We start from the raw sequence: 26652 nt of genomic DNA on the forward strand, positions 1-26652 counted from the left end.
TAATACCCAGTAGCATGTCCTCTTGCATTGATGCATGCCTGAATTCATCCTGGCATATGATCAACAAGTTCATCAAGGCACTGTTGGTCCAGATTACCCCACTACTCAATGGCAATTTGGTGTAGATCCCCCAGAGTGGTTGGTGCATCACATCGTCCATGAACAGCATTTTTCAATCTATTCCAGGAATGTTTGATAGGGTTCATGTCTGGAGAACATGCTGGCCACTCTAGTTGAGTGATGTCATTATCCTAAAGGACATCATACACAAGATGTGCACAATGGCGGTGTGAATTCTCATCCATGAAGACGAATGCGTCGCCAATAGGCTGCCAATATGGTTGCACTATTGGTCAGAGGATGTAATTCACGTATTGTACAGCCATTACGGTGCCTTCCATGACCACCAGCAGTGTACATCAGCCCCACATAATGCCACCCCAAAACAGCAGGGAGCTTCCACCTTGCTGCACTTGCTGGACAATGTGTCTAAGGCATACAGCCTGACTGGGTTGCCTCCAAACATGTCTCCAACGATTGTCTGGTTGAAGGCATATCAATGAAAAGAACATGATGCCAATCCTGAGCTGTCCATTCGACATGTTGTGGGGCCCATCTGAATCATGTTGCACGGTGTTGTTGTTGCAATGATGGACCCCGCCATGGACATCAGGAGTGAAGTTGTGCACCGTGCAACCTATTGCACACAGTGAGAGTCATAACACAATGCCCTGTGGCTGCACGAAAAGTATTATTCAACATGGTGCCATTGCTGTCAGGTTTCCTCCAAGCCATAATCCATAGGTAGTGGTCATCCACTGCAGTAGTAGCCCTTTGGCAGCCTGAGAAAGGCATGTCATTGACAGTTCCTGTCTGTCTGTATCTCCTTCATGTCTGAACAACACCACTTAGGTTCACTCCGTGACACCTGGACACTTCCCTTGTTGGGAGCCCTACCTGACACAAAGTAATAATGTAGACACAATTGAACCACAGTATTGACCATCTAGGCATGGTTGAACTACAGACAAAATGAGCCGTGTACCTCCTTCCTGGTGGAACAAATGGAACTGAACAGCTGTTGGACCCCCTCTGTCTAATAGGTGCTGCTCATGCATGGTTGTTTACACCTTTGGGCAGGTTTAGCGACATCTCTGAACAGGCAAAGGCACTGTGTCTGTGATGCAATACCCGCAGTCAACATCTGTCTTCAGGAGTTCTGGGAACCAGGGTGGTGCAAAACATTTTTTTGTGTGAGTACTTAAATCTAGAGTGAATGTATAAAATTTGTTTTCTTCAGAAACACTTTTCTTGCCATTGCCAGTCTACATTTTATATACTCTCTATTTTGGCCATCATCAGTTACTTTACTGTCAAAGTAGCAAAATTCTCACTTCCTAATCTTATTCCCTCAGCATCACCTGATTTAACGTGACTACATTGCATTTCATAATGATATCTAATGAGATGGGGTTATGAGGTTCATCAGGTGCTGCCATGGTACTGTGTATCTCAGACAACTTTTACAAATAACTTCATTAATATGAACATCACCCTCACTACACCAGAAAAAGTAATTTCCACCAAAAATATTTAAAATCACTAAATATTTGATGATGTTGGCAGGAATGTGTGAACCATGGCCGAACACAGCACCAAGAAGGAAGTGGTTGACCTGATGAGATGACAGAACATGAGGATTTAGCAACTGTCAGAGATGACAGAGATGAGATGACAGAACATGAGGATTTAGCAATTGTCAGAGCCCAGATTCGACATTATAATTAATTTGGCATGCAACTGTTGCTTCAGTGACCACAAAGACCATTAATAGGTGGCCCACAGAAAGGGGCCTGAGCTCACAGCACGTCGTGCACTGACTAACATTGACCTCTGCACACCAACAAGCCCATTTGCAGTGGTGTTAAGAACATTTGGCATGGAATCTCTCATTGACTGTAGTAGAATTGTCTTCAGTGATGAGTCTCACTTTGAACTGAGCCCCGATGACCAGTTCAATGGTCTGGAGACATCCCCTGCCATACAGCCCAACAACCCGGAGTGATGGTCTGGGGTGTCATTGTGTTTCATAGCAGGGCTCCCTCAGTTGTCATCAGCTGCATCCGTACAGCACAGTGGTATGTCAATGATATTCTGTGCTCCATTTTGTTGCCCTTCAGGGCAAGCCATCCTGGGCTTACATTTCAGTAAGATAATGCCTTCCCACACACGGCGAGAGTTTCTACTGCTTGTCTTTGTGCTTGGAAACCCTAACCTTGACCAGCAACATCGCCAGATCTCCCCCCAGTTGAGAATGTTTGGTGCATTATGGTCAGGGCCCTCCAACCATCTAATGATTTTGCTGATCTAACATACCAATTGGACAGAATACGGCATGATATCTCTCAGGAAGACATCCAACAACTGTCAATCAATGCCAAGCTGAATAACTGCTTGCATAAGGGCCAGTGGTGGACCAATGCCTTACTGACTTGCTCAATTTTTGAACTATTTTCTCTTGAATAAATCATCCAATTTTTCTGAAATTGTAATCATTTTTTTGTCTGTACATGTGCATTGCACCTACTGATTTCCATCCCATATGGATAATTCCTTCATGGTACATGAATTTCTTTTAAATGTTAAGAGTGTGTATTCATTCTTATTATATATAATTTGAAACAAAAATTGTATATTTAACAGTGCTGTTTTGATTTCTTCCACAGAGTTGGTTTTCACTGAAAATAGGAAAGCTGTATTTATGGCTTATGATTAGAATTTGCAGTGACATTAAACTAGTCCCAAGCCGGGTGGGAGAGGCAGTGGGGGTGGGGAGATGGAGGGGAGGAGCATTGGACTGGGAAGGGGAGGGGGGGGGGTGAGATGAGATGGACAGAGAGGGGGAGGAGGAGAAGAAGACACACAAGCAGTTCCTATTCACATTTAGCAACTGTGAAGCATTGCTGGGTTCATTGGTTTATATATATAGATAGTTGATACTGTTGCCTGTTTCAATATTCTAGCTAAATTTCCAGGGTTAGGTTCAATGGGGTTCATAGTTTGTTACTAACATCCCCCTCTACCTCCACCCAATCTTCACCCTTACTTCAGATATAATTGTTCATCACCCCCAGTTTCAACATGACACAGATGCCCAAGTCTAGGTTTAATAATGATAACAACAAAATGTGTAAAATGTTTCATGATTTACAATAAAATATGTAAAATGTTTCAATATAATATTTTTTTACATCAGTGCTTAGTTAATTGCTTTAGGAAAACTTCCAAGAAATTGCAATGAGGAGAAATAGAGCATTTGAAAAAAAATTGTGAAGTAGATGTGTCATTCAGCTGATTTAAAAACAATAACAGCAACAAACTCTCAAAACTTTGACATAATAATTTACATGATATGAAATTGGAAGTGTGCTCTCACTATTGTCAGAATTTCACTTAGCCGCATGACTGTGAACATAGTTGTTCTGACTATGACTATGTTAGCAAGTAAATTAAAGGAATGCTGTTTATTTCAGTCATTTCTGCCCATTTTAGAAAAATAAGCCTTTCTGTTATATTTTCTTAGTGGAAGGGCTGTCAATTCCTGTCTTCGCATGCTAAGTTTCATGTGGTTTGCCAGTTCTAATGGCAGACTTGTGAATTATGTCAGACTTGTTGTTGACAGTAGATACCATCAGTCAGTGAAATGGTGTTTGGTTTCCTCCAGCACGGATTGCATTCTCATCTATGTCTTCTACAGGGAGTTGTGCCTCTTGCATCAATTCATCTCATTTTTCTTTCTGATGTTTCATTATTTGTATGCTCTTTATTGTTTTTTCCAGCTCTTTTTCAGACTCTGTGTTTCATGAAACATCATTAGGCAGGGACAACATTGAGAGACCTACTCTAGCTTTGCAATCAAACAGAGCTTCGTGTGGTGACTTGTTAATCCTAGAATGAAAAGCCCTGTTTTTCATAAGCTGGATGAACCACATTCTGTTTTTTCATCTTGTGTCCAAGCACACAGTATATTTTCAATGTCCTGATTTGCTCTTTTATTGCTCCTGTGACTTAGTGAGTGGTGAGGCTTAGCATGGTTGATCTTCAAGGTAGGCCAATACTTCTTTGGGCTCATTATCACATTGTTTGCAAATTCCCTGCCATTATTGGACTGTACAATCATTGAAGCACCAACCAATGTAAATATGTTGATGAGGTTGTAGGTTATTTCTGCCACCATCTTTGATTTCAGAGCCCTGAGAACTACAAACTTAGTGAGATTATCTTGGTAGACCATTATGAACTTGTACTCTCTCTCAGTATGGAACTGAAAATCAATGAGATTGACCTGACAATGGGAAACTGAATTCCAAAAAAACCACTGGGTTGACCACAACATCTTGTTTAACACCTTTTGCTTCTTCTGGCATGGCTTTCAGAGGTGAATGTACAGCTCAATATCATGACAGGTAATATTCTTATACTTGGGTGCAAGTTCTTTCCACATCCTGTCCTGCCCTCCATGAATAATAGCCAAATGGGCCTTATAGAGTATGTTACATAACTCAGAGTCCATGGTGTAAAATTGGATAGCACTCGTACCTTCTTTGACAGGATAGATCAACTTAGTCTTATTCTCAACCACCATTACACCATAGTGTTTCAGCTGTCAATAGTCCCATGGTTCCTTCTTCACAATCGTATTAGCCTTTTTCACACTGTTGACTAACTTTTGGTAACTGGTTTTGGTTAGGAAAACACAGTTTTTAGCAGCATTGGCTCTTACTTGAGATAATTCATTGCAGAACTATTGTTGGACATTGGCATGGCAGTACACTCCCTTCTGACATAGTGATACAATAACAATGGGAAAGGATGACAGGGGAGTGTCTGTGGAACTTCATCTGGATGCTATACACTGGAGAACTATTATGGCAACATCTTTGGCATGATAGTTGAACATCATACAAAAATACACTGTCTTTGAAACCATTAAACAAAGACTGAAACAGCACTGCAAACAGTGGTGTTGGGAAAAATGGCAGGATTAGGTGTATTATGTACTTAACCAAGAGACAATCTGGCGAAGTATACAATGCCGAGGTAATGTATAAAATATCAATCTTTTCAAACTTTGATGTTAGATTTTAGGCATTCATTATATTACCAAATCATTCTATAGAATGCCGGATTTCACACAGTACCAATAACAAATATATAAGACTAGTTTTCATACTACTTTATTCCCCAAAAGGCTGCAGTGAGATTTGGAAACTGGGATATGTACAAATGAAAACACTTACGGTAAACTGTTCATTACGGGAGGGGAGTTCTGACTCTCGAGATCTCCCCCCACCTCCTTGGATCCACACCTTGACTGTTCCAATTGTATCTTATGGAGAGTTGCACTGTCGCAACTTTGGACATATCCTGTATCTTCCTAGAAAACACATGTATTGTAATTCAAGATCTCTGTTTCAGATCTGTCAGGACTCTTATTTTCTGTGACATGCAGTAGTGCCAGAACATACACATAACCCTTCTGCTTCTTACCACTTTCTTCCAGTTTGTTAGTTTGCCAGAAATCCCTTGAGAATGATTTTACAAGAGGTCAGTATGGCTGACCATTACTTTTCCTCAGAAGGTGAAATTCTAGTACTGGTGATAAGACACGATATAAATAGAAAAAGAATCTGCTCCTGGATTTTGAAACAGTTTGTTTCTCCATCAAAGAGGAGAGAGGAATAGGTTTCAGAAAGTTAGGAGGCAAGGGCACATCATTCAGACCCCAGGATGAGAGGGATCCACCTGATATGAGGACAAGAGGATACAAAGACGAAGGGGGCAGGTATGAGAGAGAGAGAGGGGGGAGGGGGGGAGGGGGGGGGAGGGGGAGTGGGGCACACTCTTGGCCTGAACCTGCACTTCCTCAATTGAATCTGTAATCATCATGCAATATTCTACTGTTTGCACATCTCTGATTTTTCACCCTTCCTCATCATGTACTACACTGTTTCTGACATATATCTGGGGTAGATTTCTGCTATAAAGTTAGCTGAACTTGGGGGAGCCTTTGACCATGGTATAGCAATGGTGCCATGACCTGATATTTGTTCTGTATCTCAACTGTAACAAGCTCTTCAGTGTGCTGCTTTGAGCCAGCTCTAATGTGATGAGAACTCTGAGAATCCTATCTGAACATAACGCCAAAACTGTGCAGCATTTGTGATAAATGCTGGTACTCTCTTGATGCCTATTTTTACCTTCAGTTCCAATTAGAGTGGTATAGAGCCCATCAGTCAGTTTTAATTTTGCATTTAGCTTCTCCTTGCCTAATGAAAGGAAAGAATTAGTCATAAGTAAAATGAATGTAATGCAGAAACTAAATGATAAAAGAGCTCTTCAATCTACTTGGCACACTGCTGAAGTCAACCCATATAATTAGTAAAGTATCTTCCTGAAGAACTCTTGAACTCAGAACTTACATATTATCAAAATCCAACACAACATCCATGGAACAAATTAAATGAAATAATGCCTGACAGGACAATTATACTTTTCTCAAATGTAACTTACTCCTGTCTACATTTTCCTATGGTCACAGCTTCTCACACTATATCCACGGTTCGCTTTGCAGTGTTGGCTGTAGTGCCCTGTTTGTGAAGAAGTAAATCATATTATGTCATGGGGCTCCATACAAGGAACTGCATGACGTAGTACGTTACACAGAGTGCAAATTTTGGGTTTCATAATGTCACGGTTTGGCCCTTTTCACTAAAATAAACTCAGGTCTATTTCTGGCATATTTGCTTATGGCATACCACTGCAAAGGAGGGAAAGAGGACAGATGCAAAACCTGGAACACAAGAAGAAAGGGCCTACAAGCGGTTACAGTATGCTCAGAATGTCACTTAGTTGTAAAGGTTGCATTGCACACCTTGGTTGCTTAACAAGGAACTGCCATTGCTGATCCATGTTGTTGCTGTTGCTGACAACAGGTACTGAGGAATCTCAGCTGACAATTGGCACTGTTACTTCTGCCTCCACTTTTGCATTACACATTGACACTAAATGAGGAGTGTGTGAGAAGGATACAAGATATGTCCCCATTTGTGCCATCTTGCTCGTGGCACAAAATGTTGTAGCATGGAGTGTAAGGACCATACCACTGATTCAGCACCTGGTATAGCTGGTATTGATAATGTTACCTGCTGTGTGATAGCTTCTCAAATAGATGCAGTAAGCATGCTGTGCTTTTGTGTCACAACAAAGGCAATATCAAAGCTGTTGACTTCACAGGCAGGTACCCAAGCACAAACAGTATATTCGGACAATAGTTCACACTTCCAAGGTACAAATGAATACAAAAGCATTCATACTAATAAGATTAAAAGGAGGCTACTTTTAAGTGGTGTGAAAGGAGGTTTTTTTTATTAAAAAGTGTTTTATATTGTTAAAGAACTCTTTAAAGGAGTAGGTCACCATCATTTCTATCATATTATTTATAACTCATTGAGGTATATTCTGTTATTGTAGCTGTTTTGACAAAGGTAAGACATGAATTGTAGCACCTATCAGCAGTCCAGACAAATCTTATATTTTCGTGGAGAATAAAGAAATAACTAGGAAGGGAAAACCTCAAAGGACTCAAACAATTTCTCTATCTCTCTGTCTCTCTGTGTGTGTGTGTGTGTGTGTGTGTGTGTGTGTGTGTGTGTGTCTTGTACATGTGCAGGTGCAGGTTGTTTTTCATGTGTGGATGAGACTTTAAACTCTTATCTTCATTCCTTCTATTGTTGACAGCTAAAGTATGGGCAGTTGAAATGGTTCTTCATTTCTCCAAGAAAGTGGTTCTTAGTCTCAGATCTAATTTTTTTAACTGTCTTCAGGACAGGCACAAATTTGTTGGGTTTAGTGTGTCTGCAGCTGCATGCTGGGCCTGAGAAGAGGAGGTGGGTGGTGGAGGGGGGGTGGGCGAGAGGGGGAGAGAGGAGTCCTCATCATTATTACCTCCTCACCAGTTGCCTTGGTATCATCCAAAGAAAGGGACTGCAAAGCAAGGTTGGTATCACACAACAAAACCACAGAAGAATATAGTTACTGCATGCCACACCAACAAATGGATGATGCAGACATGGCTATGACTCCTAGAACTTTGTTATGCCACTGCAATGACCTGTCTACTTAAAGCTGAATAGTGGAACACGCACCCCAGATCACAGACGAAGATCAAAATGATAGCATCATCTTAGATAGACCACCAGAGTATTAAATGTCTTAGGTAGAACTTAATGTGAACATCATGTCAGTTATTCTTCAAGTGAAAAGTGTGGCAAATTTGTCTGTATCAAGTGATTCTTTAATATTCAGAGACAGCTATAAATACCCAGAACATTCCTATGGAAATGGATTTTATGAAGTTAGGTAAATCTTCATCTCTGTATTGTAATAAAATGGATTAATATTTTGTGTATTATATTTCCATTCAGTCTCTTTCTGGAGCAAAACAAAGAACTCACCATTGTGCCAGCAAGTGTATTTTTGTATGACACAACATCTCTTTTACTCTGTTTTTTTTAATTACTTTTAGATGTTGTTAGTCTTTTTTCTATCACACCCTATTTTACTTTTTTAGGAAAGTACCTTCATATGAGTATTCATTAGTCTTGATACTAGCCAATAATGAAAGAACAGTTGAACAGGTATTCATGCTTCCTCTGAGGGAGTGGGCACTGTTCCTATCTTTAACATTTTAACTACATCGGATTGGGGGTAGGATTGTTGTGGGAGGAACACCTCCAGTCATACACAGAGCTCTGGGGGCTTTCGACTGCACCCACCTACCGACCTGATTATTTTCTCACCTTTTTCTTACTATTGACTGTCGTATTGGTGTTCATTATTCTTTCAGCTTTTTCACTTTTGCTATTACAGATATTCTCGCCACCCACCTAGAAGGAATTATTTATTCCATCAATGACTTAGCCTTATGTCATGTCTGTGAGGGTCTGATGTGGAAGAGGTGCCAACTGGTCTGCAGACCAGTCTGAGCCATATACTTTTATCTCATGCAATTACTTCTCAACTCTAGCATCAATATTGCACTTAATGGCTCCATTTGAGCACTTTTACATACTATTACAATTTGATCCAGTTTATGGCTGACATCATTAACTATAAATGGACTATCCCATGAAAGAGGAACTGATGACTTCACTGTTTAGTCTGTTAATCACTAACCATAAATAAAAGTAATATGCACAGCTACAACATTTGAAGAAAATATTACCTTTATTGCACACCACTTGATCCCACAGTGGCTCAGAAAAGTTTTCAGTATGCAGCCACAAAAATTGTTCATCATTTCCCATAAACATAAAATGTTTGGTAAGTAGTATAGCTAAGTTGCAATAGAAAATCATGCAATAACACACTGAGTGGAAATATAAAGATGATGTTGATGTGCTTATTTGCAAAACTAGAAAATATTTAAGAAGTAAAACTAGGTGAACTTGAGCTGTAGAGGAAAATCATTCATGTCTCTTCTAGCTCAGGGCTTCCCAACCTTTTCAGCTGACGGACCCCTTCATCAGTCGAAAATCCATGGCGGACCCCTAGTCAGTCAAGAGCACAGTAACTTTAAATTTCAGAGTGAAACCCATGGGAACTGAAAGCTTCTTAATGCAAGTGCCATGTTCTCAATGACCCCTGCCCCCTCCCCCGAAGTATCAATAGTCTTTGGTTTAGAGATGAATGAAAACAATTGAAATTAACGATCCAGTTTGAATTCCCACTGTATCCAGACACTTACTAGTGGATTTACTCCCTTTGTTAAACACGCTATAGCCTGATTAAAATTACTTGGTAATTGACATTTCACACGTTGGAGCTGCCTTACTCCAAGAGCAACCAACATAATGTCCAAACTGTTCGCTGTTGACAAGCTGCCACCTGTGGTCTGTTCACTTCCCCTGTTTGGCTACTGTTATGTAAGGAGCAAGCATATTTCGTAACAGTCATGTGTGTGTGTGTGTGTGTGTGTGTGTGTGTGTGTGTGTGTGTGTGTGTGTGCGCGCGCGCGTGGTTTTTCGTGAAATCCGAAGAAAAATGTTCAGATGTATGTAAAGTCTATGGGACTTAACTGCTGAGGTCATCAGCCTACATCTACATCTACATTTATACTCCGCAAGCCACCCAACGGTGTGTGGCGGAGGGCACTTTACGTGCCACTGTCATTACCTCCCTTTCCCGTTCCAGTCGCGTATGGTTCGCGGGAAGAACGACTGTCTGAAAGCCTCCGTCCGCACTCTAATCTCTCTAATTTTACATTCGTGATCTCCTCGGGAGGTATAAGTAGGGGGAAGCAATATATTCGATACCTCATCCAGAAACGCACCCTCTCGAAACCTGGCGAGCAAGCTACACCGCGATGCAGAGCGCCTCTCTTGCAGAGTCTGCCACTTGAGTTTGTTAAACATCTCCTTAACGCTATCACGGTTACCAAATAACCCTGTGACGAAACGCGCCGCTCTTCTTTGGATCTTCTCTATCTCCTCCGTCAACCCGATCTGGTACGGATCCCACACTGATGAGCAATACTCAAGTACAGGTCGAACGAGTGTTTTGTAAGCCACCTCCTTTGTTGATGGACTACATTTTCTAAGCACTCTCCCAATGAATCTCAGTCCGCATCTCGTGGTCGTGCGGTAGCGTTCTCGCTTCCCACGCCCGGGTTCCCGGGTTCGATTCCCGGCGGGGTCAGGGATTTTCTCTGCCTCGTGATGACTGGGTGTTGTGTGATGTCCTTAGGTTAGTTAGGTTTAAGTAGTTCTAAGTTCTAGGGGACTGATGACCATAGATGTTAAGTCCCATAGTGCTCAGAGCCATTTTTGAATGAATCTCAACCTGGTACCCGCCTTACCAACAATTAATTTTATATGATCATTCCACTTCAAATCGTTCCGCACATATACTCCCAGATATTTTACAGAAGTAACTGCTACCAGTGTTTGTTCCGCTATCATATAATCATACAATAAAGGATCCTTCTTCCTATGTATTCACAATACATTACATTTGTCTATGTTAACGGTCAGTTGCCACTCCCTGCACCAAGTGCCTATCCGCTGCACATCTTCCTGCATTTCGCTACAATTTTCTAATGCTGCAACCTCTCTGTATACTACAGCATCATCTGCAAAAAGCCGCATGGAACTTCCGACACTATCTACTAGGTCATTTATATATACTGTGAAAAGCAATGGTCCCATAACACTCCCCTGTGGCAGGCCAGAGGTTACTTTAACGTCTGTAGACGTCTCTCCATTGATAACTACATGCTGTGTTCTGTTTGCTAAAAACTCTTCAATCCAGCCACACAGCTGGTCTGATATTCCGTAGGCTCTTACTTTGTTTATTAGGCGACAGTGCGGAACTGTATTGAATGCCTTCCCGAAGTCAAGAAAAATAGCATCTACCTGGGAGCCTGTATCTAATATTGTCTGGGTCTCATGAACAAATAAAGCGATTTGGGTCTCACACGATCGCTGTTTCCGGAATCCATGTTGATTCCTACATAGTAGATTCTGGGTTTCCAAAAACGACGTGATACTAGAGCAAAAAACATGTTCTAAAATTCTACAACAGATCGACATCAGAGATATAGGTCTATAGTTTTGCGCATCTGCTCGACGACCCTTCTTGAAGACTGGGACTACCTGTCCTCTTTTCCAGAGACTTTTCTAGAGATTTGCGGTACATGGCTGTTAGAAGGGGGGCAAGTTCTTTCGCGTACTCTGTGTAGAATCGAACTGGTATCCCGTCAGGTCCAGTGGACTTTCCTCTGTTGAGTGATTCTAGTTGCTTTTCTATTCCTTGGACACTTATTTCGACGTCAGCCATTTTTTCGTTTGTGCGAGGATTTAGAGAAGGAACTGCAGTGCAGTCTTCCTCTGTGAAACAGCTTTGGAAAAAGGTGTTTAGTATTTCAGCTTTACGAGTGTCATCCTCTGTTTCAATGCCATCATCATCCCGGGGTGTCTGGATATGCTGTTTCGAGCCACTTACTGATTTAACGTAAGACCAGAACTTCCTAGGATTTTCTGTCAAGTCGGTACATAGAATATTACTTTCGAATTCACTGAACGCTTCACGCATAGCCCTCCTTACGCTAACTTTGACTTCGTTTAGCTTCTGTTCGTCTGAGAGGTTTTGGCTGCGTTTAAACTTGGAGTGAAGCTCTCTTTGCTTTCACAGTAGTTTCCTAACTTTGATGTTGTACCACGGTGTGTTTTTCCCGTCCCTCACAGTTTTACTAGGCACTTACCTATCTAAAACGCATTTTACGATTGCCTTGAACTTTTTCCATAAACACTCAACATTGTCAGTGTCGGAACAGAAATTTTCGTTTTGATCTGTTAGGTAGTCTGAAATCTGCCTTCTATTACTCTTGCTAAACAGATAAACCTTCCTCCCTTTTTTATATTCCTATTTACTTCCCTATTCAGGGATGCTGCAACGGCCTTATGATCACTGATTCCCTGTTCTGCACATACAGAGTCGAAAAGTTCGGGTCTGTTTGTTATCAGTAGGTCCAAGATGTTATCTCCATGAGTCGGTTCTCTGTTTAATTGCTCGAGGTAATTTTGGGATAGTGCACTCAGTATAATGTCACTCAATGCTCTGTCCCTACCACCTGTCCTAAACATCTGAGTGTCCCAGTCTATATCTGGTAAATTGAAATCTCCACCTAAGACTATAACATGCTGAGAAAATTTATGTGAAATGTATTACAAATTTTCTCTCAGTTGTTCTGCCACTAATGCTGCTGAGTTGGGAGGTCGGTAAAAGGAGCCAATTATTAATCTAGCTCGGTTGTTGAGTGTAACCTCCACCCATAATAATTCACAGGAACTATCCACTTCTACTTCACTACAGGATAAACTACTAACAGCGACGAACACTCCACCACCGGTTGCATGCAATCTATCCTTTCTAAATACCATCTGTACCTTTGTAAAAATTTCGGCAGAACTTATCTGTGGCTTCAGCCAGCTTCCTGTACCTATAACGATTTCAGCTTCGGTGCTTTCTATCAGCACTTGAAGTTCCGGTACTTTACCAACGCAGCTTCAACAGTTTACAATTACAATACCGATTGGTGCTTGGTCCCCGCATGTCCTGACTTTACCCTGCACCCATTGAGGCTGTTGCCCTTTCTGTACTTGCCCAAGGCCATCTAACCTAAAAAACCGCCCAGCCCACGCCACACAACCCCTGCTACCCGTGTAGCCGCTTGTTGCATGTAGTGGACTCCTGACCTATCCAGCGGAACCCGAAACCCCACCACTCTATGGTGCAAGTCGAGGAATCTGCAGCCCACACGGTCGCAGAACTGTCTCAGCCTCTGATTCAGACCCTCCACTTGGCTCTGTACCAAAGGTCCGCAGTCAGTCCTGTCGACGATGCTGCAGATGGTGAGCTCTGCTTTCATCCCGCTAGCGAGACTGGCAGTCTTCACCAAATCAGATAGCCGCCGGAAGCCAGAGAGGATTTCCTCTGATCCATAGTGACACACATCATTGGTGCCGACATGAGCGACCACCTGCAGATGGGTGCACCCTGTACCCTTCATGGCATCCGGAAGGACCCTTTCCACATCTGGAATGACTCCCCCCGGTATGCACATGGAGTGCACATTGGTTTTCTTCCCCTCTTTTGCTGCCATATCCCTAAGGGGCCCCATTACGCGCCTGACGTTGGAGCTCCCAACTACCCATAAGCCCACCCTCTGCGACCACCCGGATCTTGCAGACTGAGGGGCAACCTCTGGAACAGGACAAGCAGCCATGTCAGGCCGAAGATCAGTATCAGCCTGAGACAGAGCCTGAAACCGGTTTGTCAGACAAACTGGAGAGGCCTTCCGTTCAGCCCTCCGGAATGTCTTTCGCCCCCTGCCACACCTTGAGACGACCTCCCACTCTACCACAGGTGAGGGATCAGCCTCAATGCGGGCAGTATCCCGGGCAACCACAGTCGTAGTCCGATCGGGGGATGTGTGGGACGAGCTGGCCGTCCCCGACAAACCCCCATCCGGACCCCCACAGTGATGCCCATTGGCAACAGCCTCAAGCTGCGTGACCGAAGCCAACACCGCCTGAAGCTGGGAGCGAAGGGATGCCAACTCAGCCTGCATCCGAACACAGCAGTTGCAGTCCCTATCCATGCTAAAAACTGTTGTGCAAAGAACGTCTGAACTAATCTACAGAGAGCGCAAACAAATCGACACAAAATTTAAACAGTTATTAAAATACAAGATTGCCTAGTAAATGCAGTAATGCTGCTACTTGCGCACTGCTGACACACTGCTCGGCGGCGGAAGGAGACTACGCGATTTTACACTATTCAGGTACTAAAACGCGATGCTACAACTCTCAAATACTATAATACGCCCAAAATTTATGAATTAAACAATGTAAGTACCAAAAACACGCAAAGAAGTTAAGAATTAAACTATGTAACAAATGAGTGAGCTAGGAGTATACGACTTGCTGCTGCAGCTGCTTATCCAATGGCTGCAGGGAGCCGCCCTAGTCTTACACTCTATTAACCTAAGTTTAACTTCTGCTAAGGACAACACACACACACACACACACACACACACACACATACACACACACACGCACACACACACCCGAGGGAGGACTCGAACCTCCGGCGGGAGCGGCCGCGCAATCCACGGCAACATGGCGCCTTAGACTGTGCGGCCATTCTGTGCGACTGTGAAGAAAAGAGGCAGACCCACGATACAAACACATCACGAAAGAAAAGAGGCCAAGGAATTGCCTTTAAAGGACTATTGTGACATCTGTTGTGCCATGTGTGGGAATACATTCACCCAGTTTACATGCGTTTCCAAAACCTGATTTCGTAAGCCAATGTCCCAGTTCCGCTTTTGGTTGGTCAGGTAAACACTTCAAAGTCGATTCTGGAAATCCAATTTTATAAAGCCGTTTTCCAGTTCCACAGTCAATTTTTGTGCCCATGTAAACAGCTCGAAAGGTCTAGTTATTTTTATGTCTTTGCGTATCTACTGAACGGCAGCTATCAGTCCATAGCCGGCAGCTAGCAGGCAGCGTTGCAAACATGTACTGTCAGTTGGTAGCTGCCAACTGGCAGGCGGCGTGTCAACAGTTTGGCCACAGCTGACAACTTCAACTACTACTTGGAGTGAGGGTCTGATGTGTAAGAGGTGCCAACTGGTCTGCAGACCAGACTGAGCCATATACTTTTATCTCATGCAATTACTTCTCAACTCTAGCATCAATATTGCACTTAATGGCTCCATTTGAGCACTTTTACATACTATTACAATTTGATCCAGTTTATGGCTGACATCATTAACTATAAATGGACTATCCCATGAAAGAGGAACTGATGACTTCACTGTTTAGTCTGTTAATCACTAACCATAAATAAAAGTAATATGCACAGCTACAACATTTGAAGAAAATATTACCTTTATTGCACACCACTTGATCCCACAGTGGCTCAGAAAAGTTTTCAGTATGCAGCCACAAAAATTGTTCATCATTTCCCATAAACATAAAATGTTTGGTAAGTAGTATAGCTAAGTTGCAATAGAAAATCATGCAATAACACACTGAGTGGAAATATAAAGACGATGTTGATGTGCTTATTTGCAAAACTTGTTATCATGGCAGTCAGCCTCAATTGTAAACAAATTAGGTAAACAAACAAACAGACTCTCTTATTTCTATATAAGAAGACAAAGCATTTCACAGAACATTAGACTTTTTTCTCAAAGGAAACAATTCTGGCAGAGGAGGTTTACCTTTTACAAAGTGGCATGTGAAAAGTCCTCATTTGTTTACGCTCACAGCCAGTTGCCACAATATAGTGTCAGAGTAATAGCATGTTATTGTAATTGAAGTATAGGCAGGCCATATTTTTAACTGAGAGGATGGAATATATTATAAAGATAAGAAATTAGCTTTAGACATCATTTTAATTTTCGTAACAAAATTATCAATGCCAACAGAATTCAATTAATAATTATTTTGTAAATGATAGAAGACACAAACAAAATTCCTATAGAGTTATAGTTCAGGTACGTTCACTGAGCCTCTATGAAGAAAAATGCTTTCTTCTTTACTATAGATGAGTCTGTAGGAATAATAATGGAATCCTAATGTCATGGTTGAGGATGCTTCTGCTGACACAATTTTGAAAAGTTGGGTTTAGTTCTTGGCAACTGGAGACGGATGTCTGGTTCCACATCTAGACAGCTTTGGTACTTAGTTTTGTGGGCAGCATAGATCAAGAATCCATATTCACACATATATGTTGTGGCAAACGGAAGAAGTATACGTTTTGCCTTTTCAACAATGGGGTAGTATTTCTTGTTGTCCAAATGGATCCAAAAGTTTGAGTAACCGTCACTGTCAAAACTTGATTTCAAGGTAGGGTCTGTGGTAATTTCTATCAACAACTCATACTCATTTGATGATAGAATGTTTGGCTTTTTGGATACAGTGAATGGGTTGAGCACCCATTCGTATTTCTGCAGCTTCTCATTTCCAGCTGTTGGGAAATAGTGCTCCAACAATGAAACAAATTCTTCCCAAGCGCCAATGTTTTGTTTTTCAAAAACTCCTTGAGTAAAGGAAAACACTCGACCTTCCCTTCCTCGACACTCTCTGCCCAAAAATTGATTTTCCTCTTGAATGCTCGAACTTTGTCGATAGCAGTGACCTTTGTTTCACTTTGCCCTTGGAGTGAAATATTCATTTCGTTCATTTTGGAGAAAATATCTGACAAATAGGCAAGTATACACTGCCAATTTTCGTCATTAATAAGGTCTGCTAATTTGGCATTATGCTCCAAAAGAAAAGCTAAGACTTCTAATCTTAATTCGTACAACTGAAAGAGTGCATTCCCACGTGAGAACCACCTCACTTCTGTGAGAAGAAGCAGGGAATGATGAAGGCTTCCCATATCTTCACACAGTATTGTGAAAATTCTTGACTTCAACGACCTTGATTTTGTGTAGTTAATGATTTGAATGGATTCGTCTAAAATTTTCTTGAATGGAACAGGCATTTGTTTCGTAGCTAAAGTGTATCTGTGGAGAGCACAATGACTACTGCTGCAATTCTTGGCATTTTCTTTTATTTTCATTATTGTTCCGACTGTAGGACCCGTCATATCTTTTGCACCATCTGTGCACACATTTATGCAATTAGACCACGAAACCTCGTTAGTCCTTAAAAAATCATCCAATAGATGGAATATTTCAGCACCTGTTGTGTTGGCAGGTAGTGGTCTGCACAATTAGAGGTCCTCCTCACATCCAGAATATTCATAATGGACAAAAGCCAATAATATCACTAATCCTGCAACATCAGTGGAATCATCTATCTGCAGAGAAAATGAACTGTGTTGGATGCGAGAAACAAGAGTGTCTTTCACATCATTCGACATGTTAACAATGCGTCTCTTGACAGTATTGTTTGATAATGGGACCGAAGATACAAGCTTTACTGCCTTTTCGTCTAGCATGGAAGAAACAATATCATTAACACACGGCTTTATGAGATTTTCTGCAATGGTATGAGCTTTGCCTATTTTTGCCACTCGATAACTAACCAAGAAAGAAGCTTTTAATGAATTTTCATTAATTGTTTTGCATGAGTTTTTAATGCAATGCTGAGAAACAGCTAGTTCAGCAATCTTCCTTTTGAAAAAATCGAAGTCTTTAGCCTGGAAATCCGGGTGAGTACCTTCAAAATGACGGCGCAATTTAACTGGAACCATTGAACTGTTCGGAAGGACTCACGCACAAATTACACACTCAGCTTCATGTCACCAGATACTGCAGGCCATTCAGGCCATTACATTCAGCTGACTCCCACCTCCTGGCAGAAAGTGTCCACGAGATGTACATGGCATACTTGTTCACTAACACCGTGGAAGATGAATTAATCGCTGAAATGGTGACTGTAGGTTTGAACAACAGGTTGGAGGATCCTATCTCAATACTATGTAGTACTCAAATTATCCACAATAGTGATGAGAGATGTCTGATATGCATACAGGTTACCTGTCCAAAGCAACTGAACAGCCTCCCGACTGAACCCATTAGACTGCATACCTGAAATGTGCTTTGGTACCTGGCCACCTCCACATTATTATTTGATAATCATCATGCATGAGACAAATTTTTTACTCCTCCCTGGAGAGAAATGAAGCCAGTTTTTCATTTATGCCCAAGAATGGAATGAAATACATCTCCCAGACTATTTCTTGCACCTCAGTTGCAAGTTCAGATAAATCAATGTCTTTGAAGCCTCAGAATGTAGTCAGATGCAGTTTCTTTCTGGGACATTCGAGGGAGTAAATCATAAAAATTATGTCATGGGTGGACATGCAAGGTGCAGATATTTTAGAGGTCCAAATTACTCTGTTTGGGGATTTCATTGCAAATATATCTATGAGAGTGTGACTACTGTTCATATGGTGGGTAGGAGCAAGCTGAAGTAGCAACACATTTGAAGAAGAAAATATCCACTTAAATTTCACACTGGAAGAACTATTGTATAGAAAATTTATGTTAGTGTCACCAGCTATAATTATATGCTCATATGTTGATTCAAGACTTGAAAGAGCAGTTTTCAAGCAGGCAAACTCATCCACTTTAGACAGTTTGTAGAGAATACATATCAGGCACTTCCTAATACTTGAAATATATGATGAATCTTGTCGAGGTAAGCTGTCAAAAATTGGACATTTGCTTGTGCAGTATGTAGCATAGTGCACTCGGGAACAAAGCTCACAAGGATGCCACTGGTAGACATTAGTGACTCTGGTACAATTAGTCTGGGGAGACATACCATACCAGAGAGCTCTGAGATAGAAGAATTGGGCTCTCAGATGCGAAAAGCAGAAGGTATCTTCAAGGAGAAGAGAGATATTGTGATCAAGACCAGTAGGCTTTGCACCAGTCATTGAACAGTTGAATGGAGACAGGAGAAGAAACTCACTAAATAGAGCTAGAATGACCTGTGTGCAACAGTACTGAAAGCAAGATAAACAGAATAAAAATGGAGTGTATTATTAATAGTTGTAATGATGAGTAACAACAGTAATTTAATAATAAACTGCTGAATAAAAATGAAACTAAGATGATAAATTAATCATCTGAATCAGAGCCCTTTGAGAATAGTGAAATGTTAGTAAAAACAATAAACTATATTGGTACGGGAAGTATGAGAACCAAACAGAAAATGTATACCCTAAACAAAAAAAGATAACAGGAAACTGTTTTAAAGGAAGTATTACAAAAATAGTTTCTTTACAAATTAAAGACACAAAAATAAACATTTTCTGTCATCAACATTATCCTGCCATCATTTGTCCACATGTTTTGTAGCCCAAATCTCGAGGTCACACTATTCAAAATCTTTAGTCTTTCGGAAGTGAAATCCTTGTGTATTGTCAGATGTGACTTCAGAAGTTTCTCCTTCACTCTGAAGATTTCAGATCTTTCCCTGTATGACACAAACTTCACTATTATGAATATATGTTTTGGTGATCCTGGCATCTTGTCTGCCACCCCCATGGCTTCTGTCTGTGTCATTCAATGTCACCTGCAGGCCTAGCTTGTCTTGGACAAGACTGATCACCAGTTTGTCAGTATTCTCTCTCTTGTTCTCTGGAATACTGAAGAGTCTGAGATTATTATATCTTTGGTATTTTTCAACTTTATCAAATTTCTCAATCAGCTTCTGTTCAAGAAACCATGTTCTATTGTCAGTTTCTTTTAAAGATTTGTTTAGAACATGGCTCTCACTCACATTCATCTCCAGAGTCTCCTGTGATTTGACCACCATGCTGCAGTGACAGCATCAGTGATGGTCTGTAAAGCAAGCCTGAGCATTTCTAGTGACTGGACCACAGTACTCACCTCAGCTTTCATGAGTGTGGCGACATTGGGGGTGCTGACTGCCCATTAGCAATGTCACACATTGCTTGATGGTTATCCGTTTTAAAAGCAGTTCCTGGTTGCAGATTATCAGAATCAAATGCTAGTATGTCTCTAGGCACTTGCCACACAATTCTTGTAATATATAGGACAGCCTAATTGCTTAAGAACATCTCCAAAATTCAGGTAGACTTGCAAGCCAAACTAACAAATGTCTCTTACTTGCTGCTTTCTTGTATGTCTACATCTACATCTACATCCAAACTCTGCAAGCCACCTGACGGTGTGTGGCGGAGGGTGCTCTGAGTACCTCTATCGGTTCTCCCTTCTATTCCAGTCTCGTATTGTTCGTGGAAAGAAGGATTGTCAGTATGCCTCTGTGTGGGCTCTAATCTCTCTGATTTTATCCTCATGGTCCCTTCGCGAGATATACGTAGGAGGGAGCAATATACTGCTTGACTCCTTGGTGAAGGTATGTTCTCGAAACTTCAACAAAAGCCCGTACCGAGCTACTGAGCATCTCTCCTGCAGAGTCTTCCACTGGAGTTTATCTATCATCTCCGTAACGCTTTCACGATTACTAAATGATCCTGTAACTTATAACAATGTAATTGTTGGTTTTATGGAAGTGGAGATAGTAAAGTCAGTGTGATATAGAAGAATGTGACATAATAAAAAATACAGGTGTAATCAGAAACCATGCAACAGACATTCTTAATATTTATATAGTCATCTGGAACCCACAAAGTTAAAAATTTTCAGCCTCAAGAATCTACCCCTAGACTTATTCCAGCCAACAACAAGAAAATGAAGATAAGTAAAAAATAGTTTTTTTTGTATACCTTACACCGCTCAAAGCTTTCAAAACTTTTGAAGAGACTGAAAAATTTGATGGTGATGTGTGGGAGTGTTAGATTACAATGTGTCACTGCCACAGCTGACTGGCACTGCTCTTAACACCACGCTGCTGGCCTCACTGCCACATGGCGGTATAACTGGTGTAGCAGCTTCACGTGCCACGGGGGCCAGAGCTTGCAACAGTACAAACAGTTAATTCGCCGGGAAAGTCTAAGATCACACAGAACTACATTTGGTTGGTGTGGCCAACCCAACACCATCTAGTTCACTGATGCATTACTGGGCCTACCTGCCTGGCAAACTGCTAGAAGGTGAAATTGTCCATGATGCAGGCAATGGTGCAGTTCTTCCATGTTCCATGCCTGCATAGCCTGAGAGTCCTACTGTAAGAAAACTGAGTCCAATAGAACCTTTTCTCAATTAGAGAAGTATGCGATTTCACTTAAATTCTGATCATATTTGGTCTTGTTTTCCTTTATAAAGTATATGATCCACAACTGTGGATGTTTATGATGAATGTTTCTAACTCTCAAGCATAAATTATACCCTAAATATATTTTTTGATTATGCATCGATGTGTTCACTTTATGCAAAGATCCACTTTGAAGATTAGTTTATAGAAATTCAACAGAAAATCATTTTTAAACAAAACTACATTATTTATTAATAACTTTAACATACTATTTCAATTGCAAATGGAACTCTATGCCACCATGTATATTCTTACACCATATTTCTTATATTGATTTCTAATCAATGTAACATAAAGGAAGTTTCCAGTTTTAACATTTGAACATGTTTTAACCTTTGTTATCAACTGTTACTACTAAAAATCTTCATATAAATATATGTCCTCATGAAAATTTCAGTAAACTACATTTGATGAATAGTCTAAAAACAGAAATCACTTTATCGAAAGTGGTTTTGAGAGAAAACAGCTTATCACATATTGCTGTTCCCAGATGCTAACTGCATCATACTGTTTTTGATATGGATTGACTTAACACCTGTGAAGCTCTTTGCAATGTGTATGGCAGATAAACAATGAAAAGAGTTCTATGTTTTATGTGTTGAGATTTTCAAGGGCAACTGTGAAACTACATATGAAATTTTATGTGGAATGATAAATAAATCACATTTACTATATTAAAACAACCAACTCTGTGCCATTTCATTTAACGCCCTGGACCTCAGATATGACATTACACAACATTTCAATGCCCCTGGATACAGATAACATCATAAACAGCCTAGTAGACTTATAAAAATTGTTTGATATCATCTTTCTTGAACTTGAATGTACATTGCCTGCTAAACAGTAAATGTTCTTACACAATGTCAACATAAACTACAAACACAAATTTCTTATTGCTAAATCAAGGGAGGGTCATTATACCAAATATGACAAGCCATTATAAACAGCCTTCCAGCTGTTGCCCCAATTCCATCTTTTTCAGGAAGACTGGATGAAAACAAATTCTTGTAAAAGTCCACAATATGGGTTGCCTTTGAGTATGGCCAGATACCTTTTTATTAGATGTGACACAACTAAATTTGTCAGAGGGTGCACTAAGTTTTGTTGACTCAGTTGCCACACACTATAATGCTGAGAGATTTGACATCCTAGCAAAAGGCATAGCAGAGTGGTACACAGACAAAATAAACAATCTGCTGTTACTGCAACAAAGTCCCTTCCTCTCTAAGTGTCGCCATGTGGCCAATTTTGGCTCCCTGCCTTTGTTTTGTTATGAATGGATGAAGGTAATACCGTCAAATGTCATGATTTACCAAGTTGCGCTGTGACGCTACCCTATGGTCTATTATTTACCAATGCTCCTGTGAGATGCAAGTCTGTCCCAACATATACAACATTCGACTGTCATTTTCAAGGCGAAACAGGAGCAAGTAATGGCATTGAAATTTACGACCTTGGTTTGCAGTGCAATTACGGAAAGGTAACACACACACACACACACACACACACACACACACACACACACACACACACACAAAATCACTCCCTCACACCCTCACTTGCTTGCTCAGCCCCTCCTGCCCTCCCTCCCTCTCTTAGATGTTGGGATAGTATTATTGAGGAAACAGTTGAAATTAAATTAGCAAGTCACCTTTTAAGAAAAAGGTTGAGGTTTTTGCTTAAATTCTGCATGGGATCCCACTCTTCCCCTGCCAAAAAATGGAGGAACGGGGTTAATGCTGTCTCCTCTGTCAGTTATTAATATGCACTGTCGATAACTTCTGACATCTGTTATCTTTGGTTGCATGGTGGTACTATTGTGTGTGTGTGTGTGTGTGTGTGTGTGTGTGTGTGTGTGCGTGTGCGCGCGAGATTTATCTTTCTGAAATTTCTCTACAAACTGAGTTATTAAATTCCCCTGCACAGCACTTACTTGCCACAGGTTTGCCTTGAAAATGACAGGATGTTCCCCTGTCAAAATATTGGCAGTTGTTGATGATGTCACCTGGCTGCATCCCCATAAGTTATTTGAATACCAACATTCTTATATGGTATTTTTGCTGTTATGTTTTTGTATTAACACTTTTGACACCAGTCACTTAGAAGACTATTAAGTCTACGAAACTGACCATTTATGCCATTATTTAAAGTGTTCTGGCACATATGTAATTAATTTATCTTCAAGAGTAATGCATACTAAAAAGGACCAAGCTTTGAGATTTCTTTTTTTATATACTTTAGTTCATTTATAGATTACAAATTGTAAAATAACGATAACAGAAAGTATAATTAGCTTAAGAAAAAGACAGAAAGAAAGAGGGCAAGGTGAGTTACTGAACGATTCCCTCCACTTGAGCTCCCAAAATTTCTCACTCACTCAACAACCATGACATATCTGAAGCAGAATTATAGCAAACTACAAAACCTAATGAGTACATGCACAAAATTACACCAATGTGATCATACTGGCTCAGCCATTCAGGACAACAGTTGTTACATTCGCTAATGTTCCTTTCGAAATAATTCCAGAAATTTACAAAAGAGGGCAGCACCAGTCAAGAGGCAGATAGCAAGATACCATACTTTGTTCTCATAAATGATGGGTCTAGTTTTCAAGTGATAGATGGCTTGTGTGTCAAGAAAATTACAGCCTAACTTATACTCAGGTGTTGTCTTTTTCACACAAAGTTGTGGCCCAAGCTATGCTCAAGCTTAGTCTACAAAGTGTTACTTTAAGTTGTGAATGACAAGAATGTGTCACTAGCACAATGGCCACTAAGCCATGCTGGCTCTTTAAATGTTTTCACTAACAGCAACAAGGTGGTGCACACCCAGCTCCTTCCCCACACAGCCATTACTCTAGTTATTGCATGGTTATGCACATGGATGCTCCATCAGACACCGATAGCAGTCTTGCAGGATCCAGTAGACCCAATGGTGCACACCCACTGGCCATGCCTCCAGCGGCTCTGTACCGTGAGCACCCTCATTTGCATTCAGAACCACTTTGCCACGTGACACTACACAAATGCTGCCTAGTGATGGCTCCGACATCCTCGTCCGTGCTTTAGTTAAGAGAGCCTCATATTTGTAGCCGTTGAGAGCTGGACTCTATTTCTTGTTGCATTATCTGTAATGAATCTTCATATGTTTGGAGTACGTACAGAAAAGTTGTCCAGACTAGAGAGAACATGAAGATATTCTGAGGCTACTCTGTTTTGCTCTCCATGCCGAAGCAAAATTATGATCAAAACTTAATCTAAATAGTTACCATCCACTTGATCTCTCCTGAGACCCCTACTATTGATTCCAGATAAAGTAGATTAGTCAGAAGCACAATGCTTCTGGCTCATTAAACAGTGGTGCAAATTGAATCAGTGGTTGAGTCCTTGTCCATTGCATGTATCGCATAGGAAAAGGTATGCTCCCCCTTCCTTTCCTGTCCCCTGCCTATGTGCCTGAGGAGAATGCATGCCTTACACCTCTCTCTCTCTCTCTCTCTCTCTCTCTCTCTCTCTCTCTCTCTCTCTCTCTCTCTCTCTCTCCTCCCACTGCCTCTCCCCACCCTGCCCCCACTCCCCATTGGCCATTGAACAACAATATGAGATCCCCTTTGCCCCTCCTGCGGAGGTGAGGTCTGTCACATTGAAGTGTCTGTCAGGATGCCAGAGCTGAACGTGTCTTGACTTTTCCAGCCCAGAAGCAACCTACTTTATCACAAGCTATCCCTTAGTTGAAGACATTGTGTTGTTGCAAAGCAGCAGGTGGATCAAAACAAAATGTCCAGACACTCTGTGACCAAAATGGTACTGAAACAGAGGATGACAGACTAAAGGCCAAAATACTAAATGTCTTTTTCCAAAGCTGTTTCACAGAGGAAGACTGCACTGTAGTTCCTTCTCTAGATTGTCGCACAGATGACAAAATGGTAGATATTGAAATAGATGACAGAGGGACAGAGAAACAATTAAAATCGCTCAAAAGAGGAAAGGCTGCTGGACCTGATGGGATACCAGTTCGATTTTACACAGAGTACGCGAAGGAACTTGCCCCCCTTCTTGCAGTGGTGTACCGTAGGCCTCTAGAAGAGCATAGCGTTCCAAAGGATTGGAAAAGGGCACAGGTCATCCCCGTTTTCAAGAAGGGACGTCAAACAGATGTGCAGAACTATAGACCTATATCTCTAACGTCGATCAGTTGTAGAATTTTGGAACATGTATTATGTTCGAGTATAATGATTTTTCTGGAAACTAGAAATCTACTCTCTAGGAATCAGCATGGGTTTCGAAAAAGACGATCGTGTGAAATCCAGCTCGCGCTATTCGGCCACGAGACTCAGAGGGCCATAGACACGGGTTCACAGGTAGATGCCGTTTTTCTTGACTTCCGCGAGGCGTTCAATACAGTTCCCCACAGTCATTTAATGAACAAAGTAAGAGCATATGGACTATCAGACCAATTGTGTGATTGGATTGAAGAGTTCCTAGATAACAGAACGCAGCATGTCATTCTCAATGTAGAGAAGTCTTCCGAAGTAAGAGTGATTTCAGGTGTACCGCAGGGGAGTGTTGTAGGACCGTTGCTGTTCACAATATACATAAATGACTTTGTGGATGACATCGGAAGTTCACTGAGGCTTTTTGCGGATGATGCTGTGGTATATCGAGAGGCTGTAACAATGGAAAATTGTACTGAAATGCAGGAGGATCTGCAGCGAATTGACGCATGATGCAGGGAATGGAAATCGAATCTCAATGTAGACAAGTATAATGTGCTGCAAATACATAGAAAGATAGATCCCTTATCATTTAGCTACAATATAGCAGGTCAGCAACTGGAAGCAGTTAATTCCATAAATTATCTGGGAGTACGCATTAGGAGTGATTTAAAATGGAATGATCATATAAAGTTGATCGTCAGTAAAGCAGATGCCAGACTGAGATTCATTGGAAGAATCCTAAGGAAATGCAATCCGAAAACAAAGGAAGTAGGTTACAGTACGCTTGTTCGCCCCCAGTGGTGTGGGATCCGTACCAGATAGGGTTGATAGAAGAGATAGAGAAGATCCAACGGAGAGCAGCGCACTTTGTTACAGGATCATTTAGTAATCGTGAAAGCATTACGGAGATGACAGATAAACTCCAGTGGAAGCCTCTGCAGGAGAGATGCTCAGTAGCTCGGTACGGGCTTTTGTTGAAGTTTCGAGAACATACCTTCGCCGAGGAGTCAAGCAGTATATTGCTCCCTCCTACATATATCTCGCGAAGAGACCATGAGGATAAAATCAGAGGGATTAGAGCCCACACAGAGGCATACCGAC

This window comes from Schistocerca nitens, chromosome 3 (genome assembly GCF_023898315.1).
Source record: "Schistocerca nitens isolate TAMUIC-IGC-003100 chromosome 3, iqSchNite1.1, whole genome shotgun sequence".
NCBI classification, from domain to species: Eukaryota; Metazoa; Arthropoda; class Insecta; order Orthoptera; family Acrididae; genus Schistocerca; species Schistocerca nitens.